At 47.0% G+C, this 10,918-nt stretch overlaps 1 long non-coding RNA gene and 1 other non-coding gene across 2 annotated transcripts; one reads left to right on the plus strand and one right to left on the minus strand.

Moving 5' to 3' along the window:
- Positions 1-3,940: 3,940 nt before the first annotated feature.
- On the minus strand, positions 3,941-7,655 carry LOC111731702. The gene is made up of 3 exons (XR_002777264.1): positions 6,917-7,655; positions 6,540-6,667; positions 3,941-5,272 (listed from the first exon to the last, which is right to left on the minus strand). It is a non-coding gene; the product is annotated as an uncharacterized LOC111731702 (long non-coding RNA).
- LOC111731707 lies at positions 6,080-6,198 on the plus strand. Its single transcript, XR_002777268.1, has one exon. It is a non-coding gene; the product is annotated as a 5S ribosomal RNA (ribosomal RNA).
- Positions 7,656-10,918: the final 3,263 nt, after the last annotated feature.

The following is a 10,918-nucleotide window of genomic DNA, read 5'->3' on the forward strand; positions in this document are numbered from 1 at the left end:
GGATTCTTTTAGGTTCTTCTACTCATCCAACTTTGACCAAGTGTTTTCCACGTGCAGTGTTCTTCAGGCTGCAAGAAAATGAATCTGGCTTCCTGTTTGGTGGGAGGTGAACCATTAGGCTACGGTTTGGACTCGGAACAGGAACACAGCTGTGCTCCTCCTAAAGGATGCCTCCGAAGCGCTGGCCGTGATGTGTGGAGATTCTCCTCTCTCACTAAGAAGAAGAGGAGCAGGAAGAAATGTGATTCCTTCTGCCCCAACAGGCCTACTCAGAAGTACCTGGGCCATCTCCAGAACTAACATTGTGTGCTCATCAACATTGCAGGTGGGGGTCCGATCCTGTCTGCTTTCTTTTCTGCCATTAAGTAAGGCATAGTCTCTTAAGTAAACTATGTCACAAGTCACATGGCATTGTCATCATAGACCTTCACTTTTCATCATACACCCCCATGCTGTTTTAGAGTTTCTAGCCCGATTTTTAGATAAGTCCATGTGTCTCTATCTCAGAAGTATAGAATTCTCCAAATGAAATTAATTTCAATTTACCTAAAATACCACAGGCACACAATTATTAAGGGTGGAAAAGAGTAGAGACAGAAGAGGAAGATTATCTGAACAAACAAGAGAAAGGGGTCGTCATCCAAGAATGTTAAGAATGATGATGATAGGCTGAGTGTTACTCTGATCGCTCAAGGGGTGCTATTCTTGTCTCTCTAACTAAGTAGGTTGTGGATTCTTTGATGCTTTTTACTTTCCATGGTGTTTACCAGAGCTGAGGGAAGGTAGACGGCTGGTGATAGTAAATAACTCGATTCTCGCTGGAGAGAAGTTCACTGGATTGACTTGATTTTCAGCTTCATCATAAATAGGTCACAAGAGATTATTCTACTATGTGGCCCAACCCTGCATGTAAGTCCATTTTGTCAACACCTCATCTAAAAGCTTCCCGCTGGCATTTAAGCCTCTTTCCTCACTCTGCGTTCAGGATAAATAGAAAATACTCATCGGAGGGTTACTTTCTCATTCATTTATTTACCCATTACTTTATTGAATTCTTCTTATGTGCACAGCATTGCATCAGTCACCTAGAGGACACAATGGCGAGTGTGTCCTGGCTTGAAGGGGCTATGACTTCCACTGGTACGATACAAGGGTACCTTGCTTTATCCAGAATAGGTACGTTCTCCTTTCCGTACGTGCCTGTGCCTGATCTTTATTATTATCATTGTTTAAATGAGTTTTTGAGTTATAATTAATACACCATACAATTTTCCTATTTAAAGTGTACCGTATTTTTAGGATATTCACAGATACGTGCAGTCATAACCACAGTCATTTTTATGGGGATCTCGCATGATACCACGACGCCGGCGGCGCTGGTGACCACGGTCAATTTTAAAACACTTTCATCACCTCCAAAAGAAACCCCATGCCCTTTAGCTACCATCCCTCTGAACCCACCATTCCCCTCCCCCTCCCTAAAGCAACCAGTCATCTATTTTCTCCGTGGAGTTCCCTTTTCTGGACGTTTCATATCAATGGAATTATACAATATTGAGTCTTTCGTGTCTGGCTTCTTTTACTTAGCATGATGCTTTCAAGTTTTATCCATACTGTAGCATGTATCAGTACTTCATTCACTTTTATGGCTGAATAATATTCCGTTGTATGGACATACCACCTTTTATTAAGCCATTTGTCAGTCAATGGACATTTGGGTTGCTTCCACTCTGGCTATTATGAGTAATGCTGCTATCACTACGAGTTTTTGTGTGAACACCCGTTTTCATTTCTCTTGGGCATATATCTAGGAGGGAAATTGCTGATTCATATGGTAATCATTGGAGAAACCGCCAAACTGTTTTCCAAAGCGGCTGCAGCATGTTACAGTCCCACCAGGAAGCATGTGAGGGTTCTAGTTTCTCCACGTCCTTGTCGACGCTCACAGCTACCTCACCGTTTGGTTTTAGCCATGCTCGTGAGTTTGAAGTGCTATCTTCCTGTGGTTTTGACTTGCATTTCCCTAACGACTACTAATCTCGAGCATCTTTTCATGTGCTCGGTGGCCATCTCTGTGTCTTCCTTGAGAAATGTCTAATCAGGTCCTTTGCCCATTTTTAATTGGGTTATTTGTCTTTTCATAACTGAGTTGTAAGAAGGAGCCTGGCCTTTTAGGGGAGCAAATATTTAAAGGAGCATGTCTCAGTCTAGGGTCTCGTAGTCCTCAGGCATTTCACATATGTATCATGATATTTTTAAACATTTCCAAAAAGTGTACGTATACCGATCATGAGGTCTCACAGAATAAACTCTCAGACTCCTTTCTTTCGCTCAAGAATTACAGCAACCCAGTGGTCACACGAGTAACGTCATATCGTAAACAAACTCGTGGCTCTAGAGTGTGAAATGCCATGGAATGAAAAAGAAGAGCGTGCCGAGATAGAGAATATAGTGCCGAGACAACCACCGCTTCGCTCGGGGGCAGCCGGCCTTACCGAGCTTGAGAAGACGCCAGTTTCCTCTGCTGAGGCGGAAAGAATGCTCCTGGCAGAAGAAACCGTGGACACGTAAGCGTTGAGTCAGGAAGGAACTTGGCCAGCGTGCCGTTCACAAAGGAGACCAGTGGGACAGCCGCTTAGTGAGGGAGGACGTGGACTTGGCGGAGGAAGAACAGGGTTCTTGGTCCAGAGGCCAGAGTCTGGATTAATTGACAAGTGCAATGGGAAATGATCATACCGTTTTAGCAGGAGATGGCCATGACCTAAAAAAAGGCATGCATTTGTCCGTCCGCTGACTTGGGTGTGCAGAAATGTGACTTCTCTGACATCGCACTCCACTGAGCCGGCAACTTTTCGATCCTGCTGTCGGAGGAGAACTCATCTTGCCACAATTCAGCCGTTTCCAGTTTCCAGGCTCTCTCAGGAAACTGCTCAGCTAACTGGGGTTTCTCTCCAACTTTTCCCCACCCTCCTTTCTCCCCAGGCGGTGTCTGGGTTCACGAGAGGCTCCCACACTGTCGGGCTGTGGGGGAGGCGCCTTGTGGTCCTTGGCCGATCTCGTTGGTTCTCACTGGCCTCCGGGGAAGTACATCTTTCCACAAGGCCACCCACGTTGAGACGACTTTGGTGGTTCTCGCCCCAACCAGGAAAGCCCCTTCAGGACCCCTGGACTTCTAGTTGTTTGGGCCATTTCCTCGCTGCCCCGCCTGCTGTGAAGCTTCCCTCCAGCTCACCTGCCCAAGCACCGGCACCCCAGCATCTCTGCCCGCCCATGCAGGCGCGCCCCACGGGCACGGGGTCTGCACCTTCGGGGACTCCGCCCTGAGAGCAGGCACTCTTCAGTTTGCCTGGGATTTCAACCACGCTTTCTAGGAGTGCTGTCCTACTCCAGGAGTCGGCCCAGAAGATAGGGGGCCGGACGCCTTCCCAGGGGCCCCCAGCTCTAATCCGTTAATGACTTTCAATTTTGCTCTTCTCACCTGCAGGTCGAGCTCTGCCTTTGGGGTGGGACGTGGCTCTGATGTGCTTCCGTGTGTGTGTGTGTTTCCCACCCTGACCCTGACCGCAGAGCTGTCCCCTCATGTGACAGGCTCCATGTAGTCTACCTGGGGTGCTTAAACACCGATTCCATCTAAGCCCTCCTTGTCAAAGGTGAGATTTCCCTTTATGCTGCTCAGCTCTCACCTTTTGGGTGCTCACTACCCCCAAGTACCTCTGTCCTTCGTTTTAGAGGACTCGGGAGTATCCTGGGCCCTCAGGCAGGAATGGGATGTCCAGAGGCACAGGCGTGAATTAACTAAAACCAGCGAACCGCAGGCAGCAGGCTGGTGAGCCTCCACGAAGGACGATGGAGGGCTGGTCTCCGCCCCTCCACTCCAGGCTGCCCCGTCCACTCTCCGCTCGCTCCCAGGAGACCCTCCCCTTCCCCCTGCTTCCTCGGCTCTTGGCATATTTATCTCAGCTCTGGGAGCTACAAACTAGCTCTCTAAATCTGCATCTGAATCTTCCATCTGGCCCTGAGAACAGCGACTCCTGGTAGCCAAGTATTTGCAAACTTTGTTCCTGGTGTGAAGTGAGTGACTCAGGCCTGAGGGGCAGGGAAGAGAGGCCCCGAGTTAACAAGTGAAGGACTTTCAGGTGGGGGTGGGGTCGGAGAGCCGAGAGGGAAATTCACTGGCAAGTACTTTGAAATCTGATTCTAGAGCCTTCTGAACCTTCTAACAACTTGCCGGGCAGCTCCCAGGCAGGGAGAGAGGCCAGTCGGAAGGCTAGACCTGGTGGGTTGGGCTGCAGGAAAGGTCCCGCCCGACTAGAACGAACGATGGACTCTCTGTGCGTGGACCCCGCTCCGCGTGTGTGCGCCTGAGTCGGGCACCTAATTTCCGTAGTTCAAGGACCCTTGGAGACTGGTTCTGCATGTTTGTGGAATTCATACATGCTATGTCAGTCCATTAACCTTTTTTAGCCCTTCAGGGTCATCTTGATTATATTCTTGTTCTGCCAAAGACGAGCCGTTCCACATAAATTTTGATTAATGGCGACAACTAGCCAAAGAAAGCAGATGTCTTTTGTAAACACTCCCAGGATCTATTTTATCTCCTGAATAGTCATCTGCTGAAGGAATGCTTCTAGGAAGGACCTGTTTGTAAGTGATTAGACAGTTAAGGAAGCTGTATAATTAAAGAGGAATGTGCGTTTGCTGTTCTTCTTGAAAGGTGTCTGGTTTCTCTCTTTAGCCTAAAGCTGGCAAGTTCCAACGTTCGTTTGGGGAAATCAAGAGTTGGTTAGCCTTGGCAGAGCCCACGCAAGCTGTCTCCCTCCTGTCTCCCTCCTGAACCAAAAAAGGAAGGATTTGCTGGAGCGACGCCAGGGTCAGTGGGAGACACGCCCCTCGTGCTTGTGTGCCTCCTGCAGAGATTTCCTGTCTCTTTGGTGGCAAATCTGCCCCTGCTTCTCTCACAGTCTCACCATCTGCATTGAGTCTGCGGGACAGGAAAATGTGAGGCAATAATCCATATATAATTAGCCCAGCCCACCCAGCCTTTCCTAACGTCTGTAACCATGACCCCTATAGCATACTCTTGGGAAACAGAAAACCATTGTAAGACTCTCAACGAAGCTATTTCACAAACTCTGGAAGGGAAGTTCTTGGAGCCGAGCACGGCGTTCAGGCTTTCAGGGCGAAACATCAAGCGGGGAGCAAGGGCACAGAAGAGCCGGTGTGCGGGACCGTCTTCTGGAGCAGCAGCCTGTGACTGGGCGTTTTTCTTAACCTAAAAGGCAGAAGATTCTTCCATGAGAGAGAGACTCTGTGGGCCTGGGGCGGGGAAGACGTGGCTCTTGCTGTTTCGCAAATGTTAATTGTGGACGGGACGCCAGCAGGACTGACTGAGACAGACCAGTCAGAAGAACGTATTTGCCAGTTAACGGGGCGTCCTCACCACCGCTCACAGGGTTTTACGACAGTGTCCTGGAGACCGGGAGGTGGCTCACGGATGAAGGTGGGCGAGGGGACGTCTCAGTGTGCGAGAAGCATCTGCAGCTGGGGTCCTAAAACTTTTGGTCTCGGGATTCCTTCTCACTCATAAAAATCATTGAGGGCTGAAGTGATGTTTTTTTGTTTGTTTGTTTTGTTTTGTTTAAATGTGGGTTGCATCTTTGATATTTACCCCATGAAAATTAAAACTGAGAAATTAAAAGAAAAAAAACCCAGGAATATGGAAACCCTCAATCCATTAGCTGAGAGATGACATTATCACAGCTCAGGCAGCCTCTGAGCAGCACCGCTGTCCACGTGTGAATGAGTGGAAAAGGCGAAGCCATCTTAGTGCTGTTACAGAAAGAGCTTTGACCCCGTAGACACCTTGAAATAGCCTCGGGGGTCCTTGGACCGCACTCTGAGAACCGCCAATATAGAGAAATGTAAATGGCTCCTGGGTCCTGCTGGTTGTCACCGAAGAACTGAATTCTGCACACAGGTGGACACTCAATGAATGCCTTTTAGTTTAAAATCTGTAGCCCAAAGACAGGGTTGCAGCACTATGTGGACAGGAGAGCATTCCTACGTAAAATTATGTCTTATCTACGGCCATGCCACCCTGAACACGCCCGATCTCATCTGATCTCAGAAGCTAAGCAGGGTTGGGCCTGGTTAGTCCTTGGATGGGAGACCACCTAGAAAGACCAGGTGCCGTAGGTGTTAAAAAAAAATTATGCCCTGCAGAGCAGCGAGAAGTTTACTTCTGCAAATGCTTAGTCTGCTTGTTTAATGTGCATTCAGCAAGTGGTTTGGTCTCTTATATTTAAAAATTATAACCACACCTATAGCATTTTTGAGCATTTAATACGTATGGAGCATATGAAAGTTCTCCATCAGGTGCTCTCAGGCACTTTACAGCCATTCATTATTATTCGTATTTTACAGATTAGGAAATTAAAGTTGAGGGGGGTTAAGATGGCCCAGCTAGAGTTTCAAGCCCAGGATGCCTTTTTGAAAGCCCAGATGCTTAACTGTAAAAGTACAGTACATCCCGTAAGGACCTCTGTGCATTTGATGGCCGGGCAAAGGCTCCCACATCCAGATCCACGTCGCTGGTCCATCTCTATTGCCCAGTCGAGTTTACGTCCTATAAGTGAGTGTCGTCACATGCTTGGTGTCATACCAGATCCTATGGAGGACACAAAAAAAGAATATTATGTGAGCACAAAAAACATACAAAATATAGTCCCTACCTGTGAGTTTATCAAAATAAATGCACAAAGATGGCAAGTTAACAAGTTAGTATATGGCAAGTGCCAAATGAGAGGAGTGTCCTTGGTATCAGAGCAGGGAGGCCACTGGGGCCAGAGGAGTCAATCGAGGCATCGTGGAGAAGGAGGCTTTTGTGCTGGGCTTAAAGGAAAGATAGTCAGCTTACAGAAAGACGGGAATGAAACTGGAGTCAGAAACTAGACTTCAGCTGGGGTCCCAATTCTGTCATCAATCCGATGTGTGAGCTCGAGTCCGTTACAGGTCGTCCTGGGTGCAGTGGGGACATCTCCAGGGGTGCTGATGCCAGCTCCAGGTCACCAGTCTCAACGCCAGACAGCTTGTTGTCCCTCTCCTCACTCATCCCCCATGTGCCTGTCCCCAGAGTCCTACCCCCCAATGTGGCAGGTCCCACCACAGCAGCACTACTCAGACACAAAGTTCTGGCAGGCTCATAGTTTCTCAACTTTTCATAGTTTCCCAACTGAGTCGTTCTTCCTTTGAAATCCTCCTTTGAAATCTCACAGACCTGTATCTGACTCTGGAGGCCCCCCACTTCCTCTTCTACAGCCTTAGGCAGATTGCTAAAGCAATCTTGTGAACCGCACTTTGCTGGAGTAAAGCTGAGGATAATAATGCCTTATGGGGCTGTTGTGAAATTTAATGATTGTCAGTCATTAGGATACCTGGCACATTGTAGGTACTTGATAAATCAGGACGCGATTTATTATCAGTTTCTGGTATATTATACCTATTGACATAGTTGCAAGCAATACAAGTTATGAAATGTCACATCGGATTAATTTATTTCTTTGTTTCGAATTTCAAATCATCACAAAACTGGGTCATCGTGGAAGGATATAAAAAGAAGAAGAAAAAAAAATACTGCTAGCTGTGCTAAACCTCCCCAGGGGCAGAGAGGGGGAGACGAGGAAGAGAGAATGACAGAGTAAGTGGTTTAACTTTATAAGGTCCTCAGTGCTGTTTGATTTTAATAAATAACCACGAATCCCTATTTCTACCCTTTTGAGACCGGAGAACATTACTTATGAGGACTAGAACTATGCAGTATGTAATGATTTACTCAGAGGCAGAGCTGGAATTTTGACTCCAGTCCCACACTCCTCAAACTCGAGTTTCTGCATTGCTATTTTCCAGGAGAAAAAAAAAGAAGGGAGGGAGAGAGGGAGGGAAGGAGGGAGAGAGGGGAGTTGCTTTGTAAAAACCCTCACTGCATCGCTTTGACAGGCTAATAATTACTGTTGGTTTCTTTCCACTGAGTTTTTTCTTATGTGGGTTGGGAATCCCAAGCTAAAAGAAATGATAGTTTGCAGCTTTTTTTTTTTTTTTTTAAATTATTGATGAGAGATGAAGGATCTTCATTTTCAATGGAAGATGGGTGTCAAAGACTTGCATATACAATTAATGTGACTGAGACCCAGCGATGATTTGGGGAGGGGTTTTTGGCAATTATTTCAATATCACTAATGTTCATGTTGGTTGAGCTTTGTGATTTACATGCCATGGTCACATTATCCCTTTTCGATTTCAGAACTATCCTTTAAATGAGGTTTTTACTCAGGATGCCTTTAGCTGAAATAACAGATGACCCAATTCAGAGTTAATGCGGAGAAGTTGGAATTTTTTTTTTAGCTCACATGAAAAGGAGTCTAGAGAAAGGCTTCTCCCGGCCATCCACATTGTCAAATTTTTGCTAAGGCTCTTAGGACGGCTGTTAGTGGTAATTGGGCCTTTAAGGTTTCTCGTCCATGCCTGGGATGGAGAGAGACTAGCTTTGTACGGCAGCATTTTCTTAAGGATGCTGATCTCCCAGAAGCCTCCATTAATGCTCTCCTCATGTCTCATTGGCACAGACGCGCTTAGATACGCCCACTTCTGAACTGATATGGCTCAGGGGACAGACATCTTGAGTTGGCTATCAGCTGGGATGGCAGAGGTTGGCAGACAATAGCCCTTGGACCAAATCTGGCTGACTGCCTGTTTTTGTGAATAGAGTTTTACTGGGACATAGCCATGCTCGTTTGCTTACGTATATTTACAGCAGCTTTCATGAGCCAATAGTAGAGTTAAATAGTCGTGATAGAGACTGTGTGATCTACAAAGCCTGAAATATTTACTATCTGGTTCTTGATAGAAAGTTGATTGACCCTATTCTAGATGAAGAAAGTGTGGTTGAGGTTAAATGATCTGTCCAAAATCAAAGAGCTGACAAGAGGCAGAGACTAGATTCTATCTCGGATGCCCGAAGCTCTTCCCTACCAGCTCCACAGGGAGAACTTCTTGGGACAGGCTTGCATTTTTTTGTGATGTGTGCCAACGCAGCCTTTTATACACAGCAATACTGATATAGGCCTGCTGAAATAAATATGTCTACAATTACTAATTCATTCCTTAGGAGCAACGAGTTTATGTGCTACTGTAAATAGACAAATAGGATGGGGCATGGGAAAACTGAGGAGATATTTACAATTCATCATAAGTTTGGCATCCCACTTAAAAACATAGGCAAACGCCCGCTGAGATAGGATTAAAATTTTTCAAAAACCATAGGGATAAAAGTAAGGATTGTCAAAAAAATAAGTACACCTAGTTGAAATGTGTACTGATTCATGTTACTTTGCTGAGTTTTACTCACAGAAAATTAGCTTTAAAAATGAAGGCAAAAATAGTGAAACGAATGCATCTAGTCTTCACAAGGAAGACACACGCGTGGTGTTGTTTCCCCTTTATTGTGGCTTCGATAGCCCCTCCCCCTTCCCTTCTGACTTTCTGTAGTCGCCAGTCTCCCAGGTGGCCCCCAGTCACACTCAGCTTGTGGCATTTGTGCTTTTGTATAGTTCCCTCCCCCATTATCTAAGGGGCGGGCTGTGCGACCGACGGAATACAGTCAACGTGATGGTGCACAACTCTAAAGCTTTGTCACAGAAGGCGTTGCAGCTCCACCTGGTTCCCTGACTTGCTTGCTCTGTGGGAAACCCAGTCATCAAGCTCTGAGGACACCCAAGCAGCCCTGTGGAGAAGGTCCCACAGAGAGGATCTGAGACTCCCCCACCATCAGCCCCCCTAGCTTGCTAGCCACGTGAGTGAGCACCTCGAAAGTAGGGCAAGACTCTGTCCAAAAAAACCTTTAGATGATGGCGACTTTGGCTCGCATCTAACTGCCACCTCTGAGGGACTCTGAGCCAGGACTGCCTTGCCAATGTATGGAAAGTATATGAGACCACAAATCCTTATCGCTATTTTAAGTTGTCTGGTTTTGGGGTAATTTGTTCAGCTGCAATAGATGACTAATAAATATTTTTTCATACTAGGTCACAGAGCTTGCATTCTAGGTGGACTTTCCCTTTTTCAGTGGATGGCATCACTGAATACGCGGTCACCCTACCAGAAAGCTGCGAGTCACCCTAATCCCTCTCCGTCCAATCTCCACAACGAGCCCGGGGTTCTGATGACTGCTTCTCGCTGTCCTCTGTCCCCACTCCCGTCCCGCTTGAACTGCCATCCCCCTCACCTGGTCCATCAGTTTCCTGGGGCCGCTGTCAAAAAGTGCCACAAATGGGGTGGCTCGGAGCAAGTGGAATTCTTTGGGCACAGTTCTGGAGGCTGGAAGTCCTATGTCAAGGTGGAGCAGGGCCACGGGCCCTCTGAAGGCTCTAGGGGAGGGTCTGTCCCAGGCCTTTCTTTAGCTCCTGGCGGTTCTTTATTTCGTGGAAGCGTCACTCCAGTCTCCACATGTCCTTCTTCCTGAGTGCGTGTCTGCCTCTCCACACGATGTTCTTTTGATAAGGTGTTTGTTTAAACAGAGACAACAGGCCCCAAATGGAGTCACTTATGCAAAGCCACACATCACTGAATTGAGACTTACTACCTAACTTAATTACAGTTTCAGCCTCTCCCAGGAATGGGATCTTAAACCAGTCAGTCTGGAATTGCCTGGTTGGCACTAGTGAGGTCATCTGCCTGATAGACCCCCGACTCCCTCAAGGAAGGTGACGTTGCCACAACTAGTCCACTGTTTACTAGTGTGACTCCCTCGCCCTGCCCCTTTTTAACTATAAAGGTCTTTCATTTTGCCGAGCTCCTCCGAGCTCTTTTCTCTGCTAGATGGGATGCCGCCCGATTCGTAAATCGCTGAATAAAGCCAATAAGA

This window comes from Pteropus vampyrus, unplaced genomic scaffold (genome assembly GCF_000151845.1).
Source record: "Pteropus vampyrus isolate Shadow unplaced genomic scaffold, Pvam_2.0 Scaffold392, whole genome shotgun sequence".
Taxonomy (NCBI): Eukaryota; Metazoa; Chordata; class Mammalia; order Chiroptera; family Pteropodidae; genus Pteropus; species Pteropus vampyrus.